Consider the following 21,370-nt stretch of genomic DNA (forward strand, 5'->3'; position numbering starts at 1 on the left):
ATAATAATATCCATTTCAATGTTAAGGTTTAAGAATTTGAAAGTACCCCAAAACATTATGTACGACCCTAATATAATATATAATTACTAAATTCTTCTCTGAACAGACTAGTTTTTTGATGCCATAAGGTTGTAAAGGTATTTCCAATAAGAGCGCTAGAAAAGTACATTCGATGCCATTATGTAATAGAATGGATTTATTTTACATGGCCACCACGAGCACGCTTGCAGAACTCCATCCGTTGAACTTAATTTTCGACGGTTTTCAAGCATAAATCGGCCGATACCGCTGAAATTTCACCTTCGACCGTTGGCTTGATGGCACGTACCATTGACTTGACGTAGCCCCACAGGAAATAGTCTAAGGCCTCAAATCGCACGACCGAGGAGGCCAATTGACTGCGCCATTTCGTGAGATAACACGTTCACCAAACTTGGTATTCAATAAATAGATTGGGACATTCGCTGTGTGGCTTCTGGCGCCGTGCTGTTGGAACCAGCATGTGGACAATCCATATTATTCAATTTTGGCTAAAAATATTCGGTTATCATTGAGCCGTAGCGATTCGTATTCACAGGAACGTGATTGTTTTGATCATCACGGAAGAAGTACGGCCCAATGACGCCGGTGGCCTATAAACTGCACTAAACCGTAATTTTTTCGGGATGCAATGGTAACTCATGAAGTACGTGTGGATTGCTGCCCGACCAATATCGCATATTTTGCTTGTTGACGAAACCATGCATGACGACTTAAAGTTGAGACGACGAATTTCAGAAGTAAATTTGAAAAATTTTTACACGTTGCTGGATCGTATATCCTTCCATGATGAAATGGCCTTACTGAAGAGAAATGTCAAAAAAGCGGCAAAAATGTGGCGTCTGATCTACTTTTGTAGCGTCCGATTGAAAAAGCCTTTTTATTAATATATATACAAATGTATATTACATATGAGTTATTGGCATTAAGTATGGTTTAACCCTTATTTAATCAGTTTATGCTATTTTCAGGATTTAATAATATTAATATAAGCGTAGACAGCTAAAGCTAAAGCGCTCAAACAATTTTTGCTCAGACATATTTTGAAAAACTATGAAACCACACGTTATCTTTAAAGAGCCCTCCATAAATGTATAATCCTATAATATTCGATAACTAAAGAGCTCGACCTATATATTATATTTGTATATTTATGAAAAATTATTTTCAAAGTGGAAACATCTATTGATGGATCCAAATCAGAGTCTATTAGTATAACAATCAGAGCAATCAGATGATATAAAACTGATGAAAGCTTAACCAGTATATAGGAGAATTTGGCAAAATTAGCTCAGTATGTGATAACCACAGATATAAAGGGCCTGGTAAGTGGATCAGTAAGCATTATACACTTATTAGCAATCACAGATGTAAAATCTGACTCTCTTTAAGAGCACGGTCATCAACACAATATTTGGTGGATTTACAAGTTTGACTTAGAAGTAGATAGCCTTTCAGATAGGCTTTACAGGCTCCAGTTGACACTTACTGACTCTTACCTTACCTCCTTAATCTTCGAGCATATTTCTTAAATCAATAAGCTTTTCATAAAAAATCTTAGGTGGCCTTAGAGACGTCTTCTTCTAGAACCTTTCATTGGCCAAACCACATCAAGGTACATGCTATAAATACGAGTAAAACAGAGGTTCTATGCTATGAAAGATCTAAGTGTGTTGAATTTAGTGTTGGAGATAGATAACCCGAATCGTAATTGTTTAAGTTCATTGAGATGAAAGTACATATACACATATACATACATACCTATATATTTTGGTAAATCAACTTTTCAAACAATTATTTCAAATCATTCATTGCACCGGCTAATGATCACAAATGAAATGTAACTCCAAAACAATAAAACTGATCTCCGTGCACTCGAATAATCAGTCAGTACAAACAATTGTTAAATGTTTCGCAATTGCATTTATTGTACAAGTGGCAGGCTTTACGCGAGTTTTATTGCGCTTGTGTTTGTTCAATTATTATTAACACAAACGCAGTTTGGGAAAGTCGAAATATGATAATTAACTGTTGTTTCATGAACTGCGCTTCGCATTGTTGTATTGACAATTTAATAAATGTATTTAAATGCACGGCTTTTCGCTCCATTTATATGATAGATGTAGAAAAAAATGCACAATATTTTTGCACAATAAAATTATATAGTATTTAACTACCTAATTATTTGCACTGGAATACCGAGGCTTTTCATTAATACCGCTATTATTTAAGTAGTTGTTGTATATTCTATTATTAAGCTGTCATGCCGCGCATTTTGCTCTGCTCTCCATAAATGTATATACAGAAGTAAATACATACGTATGTACAAATTATTATGGTTGAAATTAAATACGGTTGCGTGGTGGCACTGATTCGGTTGTAAAGTAAAAAGTTGTAAACATTTTATTGCTGCAACAAATACAATTGCATTTAGCAACTACTTAAGGCATATTTGCACAAAATAGATATCAATCAGTTTGATTTTATCGATTTGTGATAATTAATTATTGATGTTGTTATTGTAAAGTGATTGGAATTTCAATTATCTAACAACGCTGGCAATGACTTTAATGAGCATGATGAACCCTTGTTGGCTGCACATCATCATTGAATATCAGTTTGATAACGGCGCTTGTTTACTAAATAACAAGAACTTGAAATAAAAAGGTCTTTTTGTAAATTTTGACTCTTTGGCAAGATAAAAATTGTGTCTGAAGAATCCAACAGGCCAAAGTAATTGCTTTGAACTTTTATTTGAAAAAATATATTTCCGAAAATTTTAAAAAATATATATACATATATACTATATATATACTTCCTGAAGAATAGAAAAATAGAAAGCTACAAAGACTTTAAATGACTTATCAACAGCAGAAAATAAAAGTAATATTCAGTATCATCAGTATTTCTAAAATCTTAATCGGCCTATGATTCGACCCTGATTATAGGGACTACCATTTTCATAAATCTAAATTGACTTTTAAACCGAAAACCATTATTATTTTAACCAAAATCACATTTTCCTTGATCATTAGAATATTTGAATATATAAATTATCATTGCCCTTACATAGTATAGACAATTTTAACTAAAACAAAGTAAGTAAAAACAAGTAACGAAAATCATCATATATAATATATGAGAGCTGCGGTAATTCCTGAACCGGTTTCACCCATTTTCACCACCAAGGTACACTATATCCAAGACTATAGGCTCACTTCATTTTGCTAAGATATCTCACATATTAACCGATATACATATGCGGTATAAAGTTCACCGGAAGTTTGATAATCCGAGTATAAGATATACGGCAGCTAGGGGAAGACACACTATTAGAAGAAAAGTATTCCCTATGAATTACATTAAAATATCTGAGAGATGTACCGATATTTTCGGTGAAAAAATACACTAAGGCACGGAATTTTTCATGTTCGAGGCATTGAAAAATTATAGTCCAATTTCGAAAATTTTTCCACAAGTGATGCCACAGATCATATACAGCATTTGTGTAAAATTTTATTCTGCTATCTTCATTGGTTCCTAATGTTATATATTATAAAGCGAAGCAATCAAAAGGAATTCAAAATTGAGTTATATGGGAAGTAGGCGTGGTTGTGAACCATTTTTGTTATCAGGGTGTCAAGAAAATATTATATACCGAATTTCACTGTAATCGGTCGAGTAGTTCCTGAGATATGGTTTATGACCCATAAATGGGCGACGCCACGCCCATTTTCCATTTTGTAAAAAAAATTGAGTGCAGCTTCCTTCTGCCATTTTGTAAAAAAAATTGAGTGCAGCTTCTTTCTGCCATTTCTTCTGTAATATTTAGTGTTTCTGACGTTTTTCGTTAGTGAGTTAACGAACTTTTAGTCATTTTAACATAACCTTTGTATAGGAAGTGGGCGTGGTTATTATCCGATTTCATGATGTGTGATGGGGTACGTGAGGAAAACGACTTCAGAAAGTTTGGTTTATATAGCTTTATTGGTTTGCGAGATATATACAAAAACCTATTTGGAGCGGTGCCACGCTCACTTACCCCCCCCCCCCCCTTCCTAATGCGATCCTTTGTTCCAAATTTTACGTTTATAACTTTATTTATGGCTTAGTTATGATACTTTAACTGTTTTTGGTTTTCACCATTTTCTCACTCTCTTGAGTACAACAAACAAAATTTCGATAGTCTCTGATAATTTGTTACCGAGACGCAGAAGGAGATTCTAGTCCTATCAGGGGTACATGTCCTGATATTATGATACATATTAAAGTTTCCACAAGACCTTAGACACATTTTTTCTGGTTCGTATGCCTCTAACTTACATTCCACAGAGTAATGTCTTCCCTCGACAACATTAAAGAAATTTAATAATTTATCGATAAACTCGAATAGATCTCACTAACTTTTTTAGTGTCTTCACATGTAATCTTATTGAGAACAGCGCTCATACTAATAGCGAATCGAAGACGATCATTTCCTGCTCTATTTTAGGCGAATAAAAATTTAAAAACTCTAAACAATACTTTAAAATCATTGACATGCAAAACAGAACTCTTCAAAATAGGTAGCGAAAAATAATAAAAATTACCGGAACTGTGTAGCACAACAACCTCGATAATTCCATTAAAAGAAGAAGCAAGTCGGAACTAATTGTATAAGTACGAAGCGTAATGACGGGAATTTCATGCACAGATATAGAAAATTTAATATTCCGAAGTTATAGCGATATTATGTGTTTCGTGTGCAATAAATTTGCTAACCGAAAATATTAAAAAATAAGAAACACGTTTCGGGGAAAAAACAATATATGAAAATTGTTTGTTATTTTTTTTACTAAATGCATTATCGTTTTTTATAGAGAATAAATTGAGTATTTTCAGATAATTGCATGTGATTAGTTATGGTATGGAAACCTACAAAAATTATAAGTGTTATAATATATAAACAACAATACTTTCTGTTAAAATAATTAATAATTTGTACCGATTTTTTTTTTATATATACTCAAATACATATATAACCGCCGTTAGCGCTTATATAATAGTTGTTTGATATTGATTGAATTTGAAAGTTTCACATTTTAATAAGTTAAATTAACCCATTGACTATCACTCTGTGTGCTAATTAAACGGTTTTTAAACATCAAACGGCACTAGTTAGTTGTTTAAAAAGTTAAAAAGTTTTAAACTAAATAGTCACACTTCTAAACTTAACCTGACAGTTTTCCACAGTGCTATAGGATGGTGCTTCATAGCCATACAAAGATTTTAGTTCATCGATGCACTCTTGTCGCGATAATCCACGTCGAAAGTTGTGAAAAATGATCGCACGAAAATGTTCACGAGTTAATTCCATTTTTTGGCCGAGATGAATTTTTTAATTCCCTATAAATAAAACAATTCACGATTAAATGACAAAACGTTCTGAGTGATGTTATGCTAAACATGTCACACTTTCCAATGGAAATGTCAGATTGCACCTGGCAACACTTAGTGTTGCTTAGGCCAGAAATATATATAGCAGCCCTCGTATTGTGCAAACAATAATTTCTTCATAACATGGACACTCGTGTAACTTGGACAAAAAGTGCTGAATCGCAGGTGTCCAGCTTAAACAGGTTTTACTATGTTAACTTTGAGAAAAATGTGATACTCAAAGATATACCTCAATAATATTAATAACAGAACTAAGGACATCTTTCTAGAATTCATAGAAATCTTGAAACCATTATCTAACTTAAAAAATTGAATTGAAACTTATCTTGGACGAACACTCACCGTCGAGCGATTTTTGTCCGCCCAAGAGAGGTGTCCGCCTAAGTGGTCATTTGTTCTAAAAATTTTATTTGATGCCTGAAAAAAAAATGTACGCTCAAAGCAGGTGTCCGTCTAATAGACGAGAGGTTTATCGGTTTGCTTCTAACTTATGATGATAATCTTAGTTCCTTTTAGTACTTAAGGAAGTTCTCCAAAACTATGAATCTATAGTTGAAACTAATTTCAAGATTCTCAAACTTTTTGTGATGGAATACTCCGTAGTGACGCGGTTGCTTTGTTTCAGATTTCTTTCTTTTTTCGTTTGGTTTCCTAAAAGACTGTTTTTTGCTCACTAGACTGTTTAGTTGTTTTTCCACTAATTGAATTTAGGTTAGAAAGTGTTATCTAACATAACCTCAAATAGCATGCTGGAATATTTATACTATTTATAGCTTTATTGGAACCTTAAAAATATCATTCATTCATTTTTCATATAATATTTTTGTTGTCATGACATAAAAAAAGCATGCAAATCAAAAATTCCCTAATTACGAACTAAATCACAAACTCGTCTGCTAATTTTTGCATAACTTGTTTGTTGACTACTGCATAAATTAAATACATTTAATCAATTTTGTCTGACAGATTTTGCGCCACGATAAACTCTCACCTTTTTTTGCTCTACAGTTTTGTTTTGATCGCTAATTTCCACTAATTTGTTTGCTTTTTCTGTTTACAAAAACCCCATTTCGCGAATACGAAGGCGGAAATCGCAACTTGACTACATAAAAATAGCAACAAATTAATTTGGCAAAAACAAAAACGAGTAGTCACCAAAAATTGAATGAACAAATTATGCAAATAAAGAAAACAAAACCAAAAGTGACAAACGCTTAAACAACTAATAAAATGTTTTATGTTAATGTTAATCGTTTTTGTCGCTGCGCTCATTTGCAAACGATGGCAATTCATCATGCGAACGTGGAGCATGCGCCGTGAATTTTAAATTTAAATCGTTGAAAATCTAGCGCAAGTGGAACGTATTTTAACTATCTGTTTGCTGTTTTTTTGTTATTTCTATGCCCAAAAGCAAATGCAACAATAAATAATGAATAATGAATATATAAAATGTTAGTTAACATCATAAACAAAAAATGTAAACAAACACCTGAAATACCAGTACATAAATATATAAATGTTATAAGGTTTCGTTTCAACCGCAGCAATAACAACATACAACAACAGCACTACTGAAGACTAGCATTACTTGACGTTCTTCAGAAGGTTATGTGAAGTTGTTTCTGGCCATCAAGTCAATTTGGCTGCTGTTCGAGTGATGATGCTGCACAAATTGTCAAGTTGTGTGCAAAAAGAAGGTAAAATGATTTCGCGAAATAGTGCAAAAAGCGCACACAGAATTCTAAATAAAAAGCAAAAGCAACAAAATGTGTAGAAGTACTTGAATACGAAAAGGTGTTGAAGCACTACTAAACCAGTCTTGAACAACAGAGCTGAAACTTAAGTGCGGGAAAATCTAAAATAATATGGATTTGATTCCAAAAAACCATTGTTTTCATTAATTAGTACCACATCACGTTCATCAATACTTCTCATCCAGTTATTGCAAGTTTTTATTAGTTTATGCTTTTGTAGACACAAAATGTGTTACAAAAGTTCAGAAGTAAAGACACAGTTCGAAGTTTTTCTACAAAAAAATTAAATCTTATTGTCAAATTTAAAATTTTTCATATATCTGTGGGAATTATTTCCATGACGTCTTGAAATAGTTGCGTCCATCTTGATGAATTTGAACCATCTCGACTAATTTGAACGGTAATTGAACCTTAACTATTATTAGTTAGTTCGTTTTATATAGTCCCTAGATTCTCAAAAACCACAAAATCCACCTTGTAACGGTTTCGAAAAAAGTTTTAACAAAGTTTTGGTTAATTACAATTCTGAATTGAAAAAATAACACCAGTACAAAAAGGAGTGACATTAATATAAAATTGTTATCTCGAACCGTCTTTCTCATTCTCTCTTGTGATCATATTTTCATCTTTTTGATTTTACTTTCTGAATCCAGGTTATTAAACTTCTCTGGATAAGATTGAAAGACATTAAAAACTTTAGTAATTCATTAGTAAATTAAACTTTAAAGAAGGTTCCTGAACAGTATATGCATATATAATATTTATCTTGAGAACGGGAAGGATCAGGACTACTTTCTTTTGAAAACAATATCTGAAAACTCAAGGAAGACTCAAAACTATCTGAAAACTTGAAAAAAGTATATTTTTTTGAAAGCTGTAGGTGCAAATAGAATATGTTCCAAAAATACCTATCAGAAAAGTGACTGTACTTATGGAACGGAAATCATCATGAATATCGCATTAAGGGGCTCTACCAGTGTAACTCATGAAAAATTAGGCGATTTTCGTGGACTTGTTTCAAAGAAAGTACTCGATCGAATGTTTCGAAGTTTTGTGGACACAATAAGGTATATTTTCAGCTATATTTTAAGATTTTTTAAACAAAAATATTGAAAAATAAGGGAGTTATGTGATGTTTTGGGACGTGTCAAAAAAAGTACTCAATTGCTGACATGATGGGTAGATTAAACAAACAAATTTAAAAATGCTATTAAAGCTGAAGGTATTTCCTATATAATGATCTACGAGTTTTGAATAATATCAATAACTAACAAAATGACGTAGTTCTGAAAAAAATTTGTTTTTTTACATAAAAAAAAGTTATGTTTTTTTAATGCTAAATTGCCAATTTTCAACAAAACAAAAAGAAAAAGAATATATTCAAGAATACTCAGTTTCAATTTAAAGTCGATCTATCAATCTCGTGGAGTTATAGTGTCATCAATTTTGTAAAATGTCGTTCCGAGAAAAAAGCGTTTAAAGTTTCGACTAAAGAGGTCTATTCCCTCGAGCAGGCGCTCTTTAGAACGCTGCCGTTCGAAATCTATTCAAGATACGCCCTTACCAATTTCACAGGCTATTTTTTGAAGTTGCTGCTTGAAGAATATAAAAAGTATCCAGTTATTTTAATCATAATTAACCATAGACCATACAGATACTTTCTTATATTCAGAAATGGCCAATAAACCACTTACAATTTCAACTTATGCTCTGTAATGGTTTTCGAAGTAAGCATAAAAGACATACTGAAATTCATACACACATGTGAATAAATCGAGTCATCAATGGTATAAAAAGTAGCGCGGTGAATATACGAGTAGTGTCTCGATCTCTTTCCCTCATTCTCTCTTATGGTCCTCTCTCTTCCAAAGATCATTGTTTTAATGAAATGTTTCGAATAATAATAAAAAAATTGGAATATCTCTGGTCAATATATTGGTGGTTATAAAATATTGTCTGGGAATGTTCTAAACTTAATTACCAAAATACTTTTAAATAAAGCTCCAAGTAGGATATAGATTTGATTTAAGGGTCTATACATAATACCTGTTGTTGACATATTTATCCAGAACAATAGGGGTAATTATCAACCAACACATACACTAGTTGCCTGACTTTCTACTATTGAGCATCGCTCAGAAAAAATATTTTTCTAGAACAATCTCTTAAAGTTACTCGATCGTCACTAGACAGTCGGTTCACCAACTCCTTAAGTATGTGACTTTCAAAACATTTTTTTGATCCATGACCAAGCCAATCTCTCTAGTCGAAAGAGGTCTCTTAGCATATGTACGATATGTCCAAACCAGACACATCAGTCAAGATATAAATTACCCAATACACATTATTTTCTTTGAGGACACCACAACAACAGTATCTATTATCTTGTTTATGGAACCTTACAAGATAATTGAGACGAATATAACTAATGATATGACTTTTTCTACATTTCAATCATATATAAGCTGTATTTCAGATTATCTAATGAAGATAAGAAATACTTTCGATTTCCCCTATAATAAAAAATGGCATTTTTTCCGCAGACAACCGAACCTTTCGGGATATATGTATGTATGTTTCTTTGTTACTGGGGATTTCTAAAATATTTTTAAATTTATTCTATAAATTCTGTATCTTTCGCCTACATATTCATAAGTCGCGTTTTATTAAGTAAACATTTTTGTTGCCCACTGTTCACCTATTGTGCCACAATTCTTAACCAACCTGTTATGGGCTGATTCTTTATGTTCATATTTGTCAACATGGAAAATAACACTCCACAAAAGCCAAAGAAACAAAGCAATAAACCACAAACCGCAAATACAATAAAGAATGAAGCATGCAATTCGTTTTGGGTTTGGTGAATGTGCGAAAAGTATTTGTTTTATTTACTTAAACGGCTGGTTTGGCGTGACAAAAGTTTAAACTGTGTTAACCATAATGTAAATAAACTTAGGAGCAAACGCTGAACATACAATACAAACGCACATACATACTTACATGAAGCTAGGTATCGAAGAGCTAGACTAAGTATTATTATTTTTTCATTATTTTTTTTTTTATTTTTTGTTTATTTAACCAACATATAAGCAGCTTCAATTAAGCTAAGCACAGATGACTTAGTGAAACATCTGTTATTCCTAGCGAAGCGCTACTCACACGTCGCACACACAGCATACCACAAACATGCTGGCGAATTATGCATTAATACATAATATTTGTTGTTGTTTTATAACATAATAGAAAATAGAAAATGCGAAAAGCGAAAATTACTTAATAGTTTAATTGCATGATGCTGTTGTAATGTTGTTGTAATGGCGTTTTACAACACACTCTTATGCATAATTGTTGTTGTTGTTGCTGTTGTTGTTGCTGTTGTAATACTAACCACAAACACTTATCGGCTTTGGTAAGCTGTTATTTATAGTTGTTGTTGTTGTTATTGCTTGTTTGCACAATTATTTTTCCTAAAGATTATATCTTAAACAAATTGATTTCTGGTTTCGCACGCTGCACTCAACTGCAACAACAGCAACAACAACAAAAGGCACAAAATTGCTTTAACAATTTTCCATCGGATTCTCGAATAATTTGCACGACAAAATCACTGTATTGTAAGCATGCAGAAATATTAGTTAACAAATTTAGTTAATATGCAAGCAATTCGCTTCACACATACATACACACACTCGTAGCGGTTACGGCTAATGATAGCCGTTATGTGTGTGTGTGTGTGTTCATTTATGCGCATACTTGCCACACCAATTAGTGCTAGAATGTGTAATTAACTCGGTTTGCCTTTTGGAATATTCCACTGTGCGAGTTCGTACCACACCAAATACATATTCATAGCTCTATGGTGGATTAGATTATGGCCAATTTAATTGTTCCGATTTTGAGTTGTAAAGTTCAATAATTGCATAAATCACACAAAGAATATCAATTCTCAATCAGTTAATTGAATTATAAATAATAATGATTGTGTACGTCTAAGGAGAATGAATGACTCGGCAAAAATTGCATTATTATATAACAAACTAGAATAATACCGTTACCTAAGTTGCAGTTCGGAAGAATCTTTCCAAATACCTTTGAGAAAGAAATAATTAAAGGTTGTCGGGTTGTTGGCATTTTCAAAAAATCAATTATTGTTAAGTTAAGTGTAATATCTGAAATATTCTCTGAAAATTTGAAATTGATCCGATAATTACTTTTCAAGTTATTCGACAAATAACAAAGAGCTCGGGCACCCCAAAACGCTCGTGTGAATCTTTAAATGTGTTTTTCTCAAACACCACGGGTCGCACCACAAAACTACTATGGGGTAATGTTGACACTGGGCACCTACCTCTCTTCGCCTCCCTTTCCAACCAACCATTTTTTCTTTGAAAGCCCTTCAGTAGATTTTAATGAAATTTATACAGCTTTTAGAATATATAATAAATTCAGGGCGAGACACTAAAGCATTATCTCAAAAAAAAAACTCAGAAGCTTCGTTAAACCGACCGAGTTGTTCAGGTGATGGATTAGGAATGAGCCTAATAATGGCCTAAGTGCGGCCGCTTGCGATCAGGCTGTCTTCGCCTCCCTTTTCAACCAACCAACCAACCATTTTTTTCTTTGAACTAGTGACAACTGTAACTTGAAAGCCCCTCAGTAGATTTTAATGAAATTTATACAGCTTTTAGAATATATAATAAAAGCTGGCCTGAGGAAGAATTATTTTTACAAAAATTTTAATTTTTTAAGACCAATTAACTGTTGATTTTTCCCGAAAATATAGAAAAAAAATTCCTGAGGCCGCCATTTTTTTAATTTTGAAAAAAAAAATTCCAGATAACATTATATTTTTACGTCAGCCGAGTCGACTTAAACTTAACATACCTGTATCTTTAAACGGACAGACCATCGCTACAAGTATTCAGGTTTCTAAGTTGAATCGTATCAACTTTCATAATGAATGACCACATTCTTCCGAAATCTGATAATGGGTAGGGTCAAAAATTAGAAATTCGAAATCTCATCTTATATAATCTACCAAACCCGACTTCTTCAGAGAGTACCCAGCTGAAGAAGCAACCATTAATTGCTCTTATATTCCTTCTTATATAGATGTAAGCATCTACCCTGAAAACTACAATCTGCGATTCTAAAATGATATTGCTACGGATTTTCCGGAAAAATTTTATGGATTTGTTTTTATAATACGCGTTCTATACATTAAACTTATAATTACATTTTTACCGCCAAAACATATTCAGTGAAGAGCCACATTTATATCTTAACGCTATAGAAACACTCCATGCTCCACTACATTTGGAAAGAGTGACTACCTGGTGAGATTTGCATGCCGAAGACACTATAGATATCGATAACTTTTTAAAACTGAAGATGGCAGCAATGTTACCCACCTAAATAGTAAATGTTTCCAACAGATCGATTCAATAAGCTATACATTCCGAGAAACCATAACTTTATTGAGATGAACTTCTGAACTTCGACTCACCAAGTCAGTATAACTCGTCTAAATGACAAATAGTTCCATCAGAAAGGGTCAAAAAGTAAAAAATGCAATAAACCAAAACATTAATGAGTTGAACTTTAGGCAACCGAATCAGCTTACAAAAATGTGGTATTTGTGAACTAAAACAGTCAAAATATTTGTAATTTCATTAACTTAAAACTTAAATTTTCGAAAACTGTGCAATCTTGAGATGTGTAGTTTATCAAAAAATTTCTTTTTTGTAAGAGCCAGACACTTTAACTACCGCATAAACTAAAATTATATAATTACATATGTAAACGAGTGCATATTTATATAACATAATAAAACGGTAAACTAATTGAATATTCATTTCGATTTTTTATACAAAAATCGCGGGTCAAAATTTTGGAAATCGAAATTGCATGCTTATGTGAATATATATAAAACAGACAGATAATTGAGCTTCCTGCTACTAAAAAAATTCATAACGAGATCAATTTGTGATTCAGTTTATTTGCAAACGAAAATAATTTTAATTTATTTTGAAAAAAATATATTAAAAAAAAAAGTTAACAAATTATCAAAATTTATTTTGAAAACACAAAAGTTCAAAGAACTTATACAAATGCAAATGTGCGAAGCGGCGATCGACCGTGTGTTAGGTAAGTTATCGGCGCCGGTTGTTGATATGTGGGAACAAAGTGTGATTATTTAAACTCGTATACATTCTTATATAATCTATAGACGAATGTGACAATAGGTAAAAAAATCATTTTTATTTTGAAAATTATTTTCAAGCAAGCAATTCAAAGCTGCCAAGCCATCACACACGTTCGAGCATGTGCTAGTCCCAGCAGACGCGTTAAAATGCAATTTTTAACGACACAAAAACCAATAAAATCACTCACGTTTCCATGATATTAAAATAATTGCCAATTTTTCGAATTGCTCGAGCAACAATTTATGCGATTTCTACAAGTCATGGCTATGATTAACGTGCCGGGGTGCTGCTAAGTAACCAAATCGGTGTAAAAAGAGCTACAGGTGTGGTATTTGGCTTACGAAAATATATAAACGTTGGTTTTTCTACAAAACTGAGGGTCTTGAGGACTTGTATTTCATATAAAAGATTACCTTTTCATCTAATAATGGCAACCCTCACCATATAAATTTATATGACGCCGCCAAATGCACTTTGACAATCACCGTAATGACATACCGTTAATGAGCTTATCATTATAATCGTTAAACACACTCTTAACTGATTTTAAACAATTATACAACAACATACATACACTGCATATAAATACAACAAATACTATAAGCGACAATGAGGGTGTTGTAGAGTCAAGACACCACAATAAGCATATTTAAGCCAGACAGCTGTTTAGCAAGCGCTGATTGAGCATAACGTGAGCAATTGTTGCCAACAATCATTTTATGTTGTTGTGGTTGTTGTTGTTTTACCGCATACATTTTTTTTTCACTTTTTGCAAATCTGCCATATGCTTTGCATATTTAATGAGGCCCGTCTTCTTTTTATTTGCTTTATGCTTAATATCAATAAACGTAATTATAATTGAAGATTTCTTTTATTTTCTGTTTTTTTTTTCAATTTTTTTTCAATTATTAAATTTTCATTATTATATTTAGTGTTAAATTGAAACCACCACCACCATCACCACCAGCATTTGTTTGCCTGATTTTCTACCACCGCAATTAAATAAAATTTGCAGCAACAAACAGCGTCATGGTGTGCGAAGCATGAAATGCATTGAAGCATAGAGAAGGCCCTTGGGCGCAGCTTTTGAACCCACTTTGGGCTGACAATGTGCGCAAATCAAATAAACGCATAAAACGTATGGAAATCCACACTTTTTCGCTGGCTGGCTGGCCCATCGAGTTGATGGATAGTCGTTGTGCTAGAAAAAGTGAAGTGGATTGCGTAAAAAACGCTGAAGTGAAGATACAGATAAGTATAAATGTGTTGATGGAAGCACTGATACAGGTTCGGTAAATAGACATGATCACGCATAGATAAATACAGATATAGGAGTATATATTTATGTAGCTGCAGGCATTGTCAGATATTGATACTGATGCGGATAGTAATAGAGATTTCGATGCAGTTATGCTAACAAGATTAGATATGGATTCATATAGTTTAATAATAGAGACGTTGCAGTTACAGTTACTCTCCTGAATACATTTACAGTTGGTGATGGTGATAGCATGCGATGAAAAGACGATTGGCAGTCCGTGAATAGCCTAGACAAGTTCATCGATTTTGATCTAGTATGACATTAGTACATTTTTGGCTATCGATACCTCCTGGGAAGGACTTATGCAACTATAGACAAATATCGACCGATTTCATTGATATTTGAAAGAACGTTTCTCATATAAACAGATATGATACATAAGTTTTTAACATAAGGCATTAACCGGAACTAAACTTCTTATCCCCATGGAATGAGATCTCCAGGTATTACAGGTAATACCGTTAAATATTACTTCAGAGTGCTGCGTGAACAAATGTTTCAATCTAGCCACTTCATATATTTTCTTTCGCACCTCACACCCACTTATGTATGCTATAGACGTCTTTGATTCTGATAACTTTTCCCCATACTTTGATCGCAATCTCGGTCGTTCTACTTTTCGTCAATCCTTTTTCATAAACTTCGTTTTATCGCAGTCTTATTGATAAGACCAGATACCTAATAATTATTCTACTTCAGTATTGCATTTACCTTCAGCAAGCTTTATTAGATATTCGTACTATTGGAAGCTGTTACTTCTTAAATTAGACCTAAGAGCTTAAGATTTGTAACAATCCTACAATTTTCGGGATGATAAGCCTCAATCACTGAGATGTGAGGAACATCGCCCGTTAATAGGAATCCCTGGAAATTTTCGTGGGCTCTTATATTGTCAACAATTACCCTATTGAGATATGAGGGTACTTAAAGTCCTTTACAGCTGTCATTTTTTTTTTTTTAAATACATACATACATATATCGAGTTGAAAGCTTTTCAATATTTACATTTACATTGTTTTTCCATCTATTGCTAAGAGTAGGCTTGATTATCTTTAAGATACAATCAGTCTAGATGATTGTTTCCGGTGAACCAGTTAACCAGTTAAGAATAATTTTAGAGATCCTATATCCGAGGCTCTGTAACAGAATAACATTTTTATCTCTTTTTAAATTTATTCGAATTTATAATCGATGTCGTAATAAAAGAATGCAACCTAAACTTCGAAAGCTTTATTCATGTCGTGAAAGCTCTGTCAAGCTCTGTAAGCATTATTATTGTTGTTAATGCCGGTTTTTGTTTTAAATAATCAGTCATTCGGTTACCTTAATACAAGTAGATCTGCAAGATATATAATACCCACACTTCTAATTGAACATTTATTGCTTCCGTACCCAAATTTAAGTAGGTTAAAAGAAAACAAGTAAAGAAGGGCTAAGTTCGGGTGTAACCGAACATTTTATACTCTCGCAATTTATTTATTTAACTTTATTTATATTATATAATACACAATTTGACACACATATTCGTCATATATATTATATAAAGTCCAATGAAAGTTGGAAACCATAATATTAGGTTAGAAGCACCGTGTGTTTGATATATGGGGCCTTAAAAACCTATGGTCCGATTTCGGCGATTTTTAGAATGGGGCTGCCACACTATAAACATAGTATTTGTGCAAAGTTCTGCACCGATATTTTCACTAGTGCTTACTTTATATTTTGTAAAGTAAACGATTCAGATTGTCTTCAAAGTTCTGGTATATAGGAAGTAGGTAGGTCGTTGTGAAGCGATTTGGCCTATTTCACAACATATCATTGGGATGTAAGGAAACTATTACAAACCAAGTTTCATTGAAATCGGTCGAGTAGTTCCTGAGATATGGTTTTTGTCCCATAAGTGGGCGACGCCACGCCCATTTTGTACAAAAATCTGAGTGCAGCTTTCATCTGCCATTTCTTATGTGTAATTTAGTGTTTATGACGTTTTTCGTTAATGAGTTAATCCACTTTTAGTAATTTTCAACCTAACTTTTGTATGGGAGGTGGGCGTGATTATGATCCGATTTCTTTCATTTTTGGACTGTATTAGGAAGTGGCTAAAAAAAACGACTGCAGAAAGTTTGGTTTATATAGCTCTATTGGTTTGCTAGATATGTACAAAAAACTTAGGGGCGGGGCCACGCCCACTTCCCCAAAAAAATTACATCCAAATATGCCCCTTCATAGTGCGATCCTTCATACCAAATTTTATTTCCATGGCTTTATTTATGGTTTAATTATGGCACTTTATGTGTTTTCGGTTTTCGCCATTTTGTGGGCATGGCAGTGGTCCGATTTTGCTCATGTTCGAAAGCAACCTTCCTATGGTGCCAAGAAATAAGTTTGCCAAGTTTCATCAAGATATCTTAATTTTTACTCAAGTTACAGCTTGCACAGACGAAGGGACAGACAGACATTCGGATTTGAACTCCACTCTTCACCATGATCACTTTATACCTATATCTAACTCGTTTAGTTTTGGGTGTTACAAACAACCGTTATGTGAACAAAACTATAATACCCTCTTTAGCAACATTTGTTGAGAGAATATAAAAAACACTCAAGTTTGATAACAAATGACGGAAATGTGTACAAAAACAAGAAAACTATAAAAAATATCTATAAATACAAGACAAAGGATGATAAAAACGCAATGGAGTACACCTCTACCAACAACAATCACGAATCTACCGAAGAACGCAGCGTTGACCTACGCTCTCTAGACTATAAATAGACTGCTGTAGAAGCTGTAGAATGAAAATAAATGCGAATATCAGATACGCAACAAAGGTACAAGCGCAGAGATAGCACCAGCTTCGGATGCTGAATGGAAGGTAACACTTCTGCTGTCGTTCACTACTTTTACTCTATTTTTGTGCTAGCACTACCCAGTGTCAACCCGCCCGTAATGTAACTGCGAACAACGGACTGTCACAAACCAGTTAAAACAAGGAGCAGCTCGAACGCTCTGGGCGGCAAATAAACAATTTTATTGATAGATTGGTACTGTCAGTCACAACTTTAATGCCGTCTCACAGTGAAAAGTGATTATCACACACCAGTGATGATAATGATGATGACGAGCTGCTGCTGGCGGCGATTGTGTAGCGCTGAGGCGATGGTGTGGCTATTAACGACGCTTACGCGCCCAACACACCAGCAGCTAAGCACGGGGACTCACATGTCAGTTTGAATGTATACTGTTATTCGCAAGAGATCGTTTTTATATGCTGTCGCTGAATATTGATAGTTCTGTCGCAATATCACGTCCCGCTAACTATCCAATTGATACAGCAACAAAAGCGATGGAAAATATTAAAATAAGATACTACTGTATAATATATAATAATCTAAGCGTAAGAAATAATAAATATTGATACTAGACTTTCTTACACCTACAAACACACACACACATCGAGCTAAGCGTTTATAGCTTTATAGTGACAATTTAGCATACAATTAATTACTGCTGGCATTATCGTCTGCAGCTGATAAGCCTGGCTTGCAATACAAAAGAGCAGCAAAAGTGCGTATTTATAATTAAATGCAGTGCGAAGAGGCTTGCTTTATTTCTATTGACGTTTACTATTTGCCTGCAGAAGCAATTAACTAGCAATAGTTCTTCAGCCGTGACTGCAGTCAGGAGTTCTGTTCATATTATCACATGAGGAATTGTTGAACTTGCATTTGAAGTTGATTGTGGTGTGAAGTTCATTAACCTATAATCAAGTTCAATATGCAGTGGACCAAATTATATTTAAACACGCACCCATTTGTATGTATGTGCATTTAAGTGAATATGCTTACTTTTGAGCTTTGCGTCAGACCATTAATTATGCTGTGAAAGAGTCTATTACAAGTTTGTTTGACTTGACTGAAACACTATTTTTTGGAGTTTATGAAGTTACAGCCCTAGTTATCAATACCAATACGTAAAAAAAGATTAGATGCTTTGATATACTCGGTATACTCAACTAGACTAAGCTAAGGACTAAGGTAGAACCTTATACAACATATGTTGAACGAAACATCCTCACACGAGCTCTCTAATGTATAAGGTGTGTTAAATTTTTCAAGAGATCTATTATCTTTTTATTCCTTATACATACCCAGAGCCTGATATCGACCGATTTCATTAATATTAGAAAGAACATTCTGCTGTGTTCTGATTTTCAATCCGCATGTAATATCCTCCTGGTAAATCTTATAACTCTCGAGATATGAAACCTCAATAGTCCGAGGACTGAATACTCTGAAACACCGCCCAATATTATAATATGTATTAGGTCTACTACTTTGCTTCCGTCGTTTTCCAATAGATGTCTCTAGGGTCAAGCACTGGTCGATTAAATCGTTCTATATCGATCTTGGACATTTGTGTCAACATTAACCCAACAAAATATTTGTACAGATCTGTTTGCATCCCAAACTTATTCTCAATTGAAAATGTCACTTTTTGAACCGAATTCTCGACATTTGCACGGAATACGCATGCTGCCAGAAAGATGGTCAAAATTAGTAGCTAGCGACAGCCAATATGTTGAATACAATTTTTGTAACCGTTTTTATACAAAAAACAGCTTTAAATTTACAAAAAAACGGCGGAAGCAAAGTTGAAAACCGGAACCCGGTGTTGGTTTTTCACGATATTGTCAGAAATTATTATTTTGAGATCCGTAGGTAAAACTAACTTAAAACTACATTAATGTTTCCAAAAATGTATGAAAATTTCTCAATATAAATATTTAATTGATCATAAACCCCTTAAATGCTCTTGCGTGACTTAAGGCATAAAGTGGGTTTCAGAGACCAAAAACAATGGTATTTTTACATTTCAAAGATGTGTACAAAATTTTAAATCGGTGCAGTACTTTTCGATTTTGGCAACGCTATTGATGTTGATTTCAAACTAAACTCCGAGTTTCAGAAACATGAAATCTGAATTTTTAATTTTTAACACTGTTGATGTCAATGTCAAGTTAAACTCAGGATTACTGAAACCTAAAATCGTAAACTCAACTTTTTCAAGAACATACGTTACGTTTGAACATTCCCTTATCTTAACAGTTTATACGAAGTAAAGTTGTCTTTATGTATCCATTATAATCCCAATGATCCAGATCTCTTCCATAAATGCCCTTATGAACTCTACTTCTTATACGAGTATATGTAGACTATTTTTATCGACTATGTCGAATTTTTTGCAGTTTGGTTCGATCTGAATAGATATTTAGCTGATTCCTAACAGACACTTCCAAATTGGTTTTTATTTTTTTAAATTTGAATATCAGATTCTTCCTACCCCTCAAACCCCTCTTGTGAATAGTCTCTAAAGTGATCTGAAATAAAAAGATATATAATAATATATAAATTAAATACACTGGCAATAAAAAGAAAATAAATAAATTATATTTTTGAATAACAACTTTCTCAGAAAACTACAGTTGATTTACATCTTCACCATAATGAATTATGTACACAAAGATACTACCTACAACCCCCTACATAAAAACTTTTGATATGCCTCTGTTGCTCCGCTATCCAAAACAAAGTATTAAACCTTAAGGCGTTAGCAATTCATCACTGTTTTGTAATCAACTTTCACTTAACACACAAGCTTCGATTACAAAATCAATTTATGCATTCGCAGCTCCAGTAAAGTAGGTGAATTTTGAAAATAGAAAATCTCCTAATGAGGTCAAAGGCATTAGCGCAATTTTTCAAAATTAATTTGCAAATAAATTAAATAAATATTGATTTATTGGGAATTGAGTTGTAAACAAAGTGAAGTTAGATATTTTTTAGATTTATTAAATAAATTAAATTTATTACATTTTATCTGTTTGAAGAAATTGTTTTCCACTTCTTTCAGTTTCATACAGTCTGTATGAATAATCAAGTAATTTCAAATATCCATAATAATTCACAACGAAAACACAGCTCTTGATCCATTATTTACGTATATCAATCAATCATTATTTACAATTATTGACATATTTTGTTGATCACATACAATATAAGTCTCATATATGTGTAAAGGTAATATTTTTTTTATTAACAGCCCTTTTTTTATTAATTTTTCGCTAATTTATTTGCCATACATCACTTTTAGTAGGAAACAATAATTTTAACTGAATTTATATGCTTGTCGAAGCATTTAACACAACTTTATGAATTGGTTGTCTACTTGATGACGCAGCTTTAGTACACTTATTATGCGAAAAATAAGTGAGGCAAGTAAGGAAAGGCTAAATTCGGGTGCAACAATAACTCAATTTGACAATTCGGAATAATGTTCAATAGAATAACGAAAATCCTTCTATATAGTATATGAGGGCTGAGGTAATTCCTGAACACTCACTCATACCAAGATACTATTATTAATATTAATATATCTCATATATTAACCGATATATCTGGAATAAGGCTCACCGCGATTTTGAAAAACCTATAATTAAGTATATGGAACCTAGGGAAAATTATGACCCGATTTTAACCATTATTAGTACAGAGACATACTATGAGAAGAAAAAGATTCCCCTCTGAATTACATTAAAATATCTAAATTAAGA

Source organism: Zeugodacus cucurbitae, chromosome 5 (genome assembly GCF_028554725.1).
Source record: "Zeugodacus cucurbitae isolate PBARC_wt_2022May chromosome 5, idZeuCucr1.2, whole genome shotgun sequence".
Classification (NCBI taxonomy): Eukaryota; Metazoa; Arthropoda; class Insecta; order Diptera; family Tephritidae; genus Zeugodacus; species Zeugodacus cucurbitae.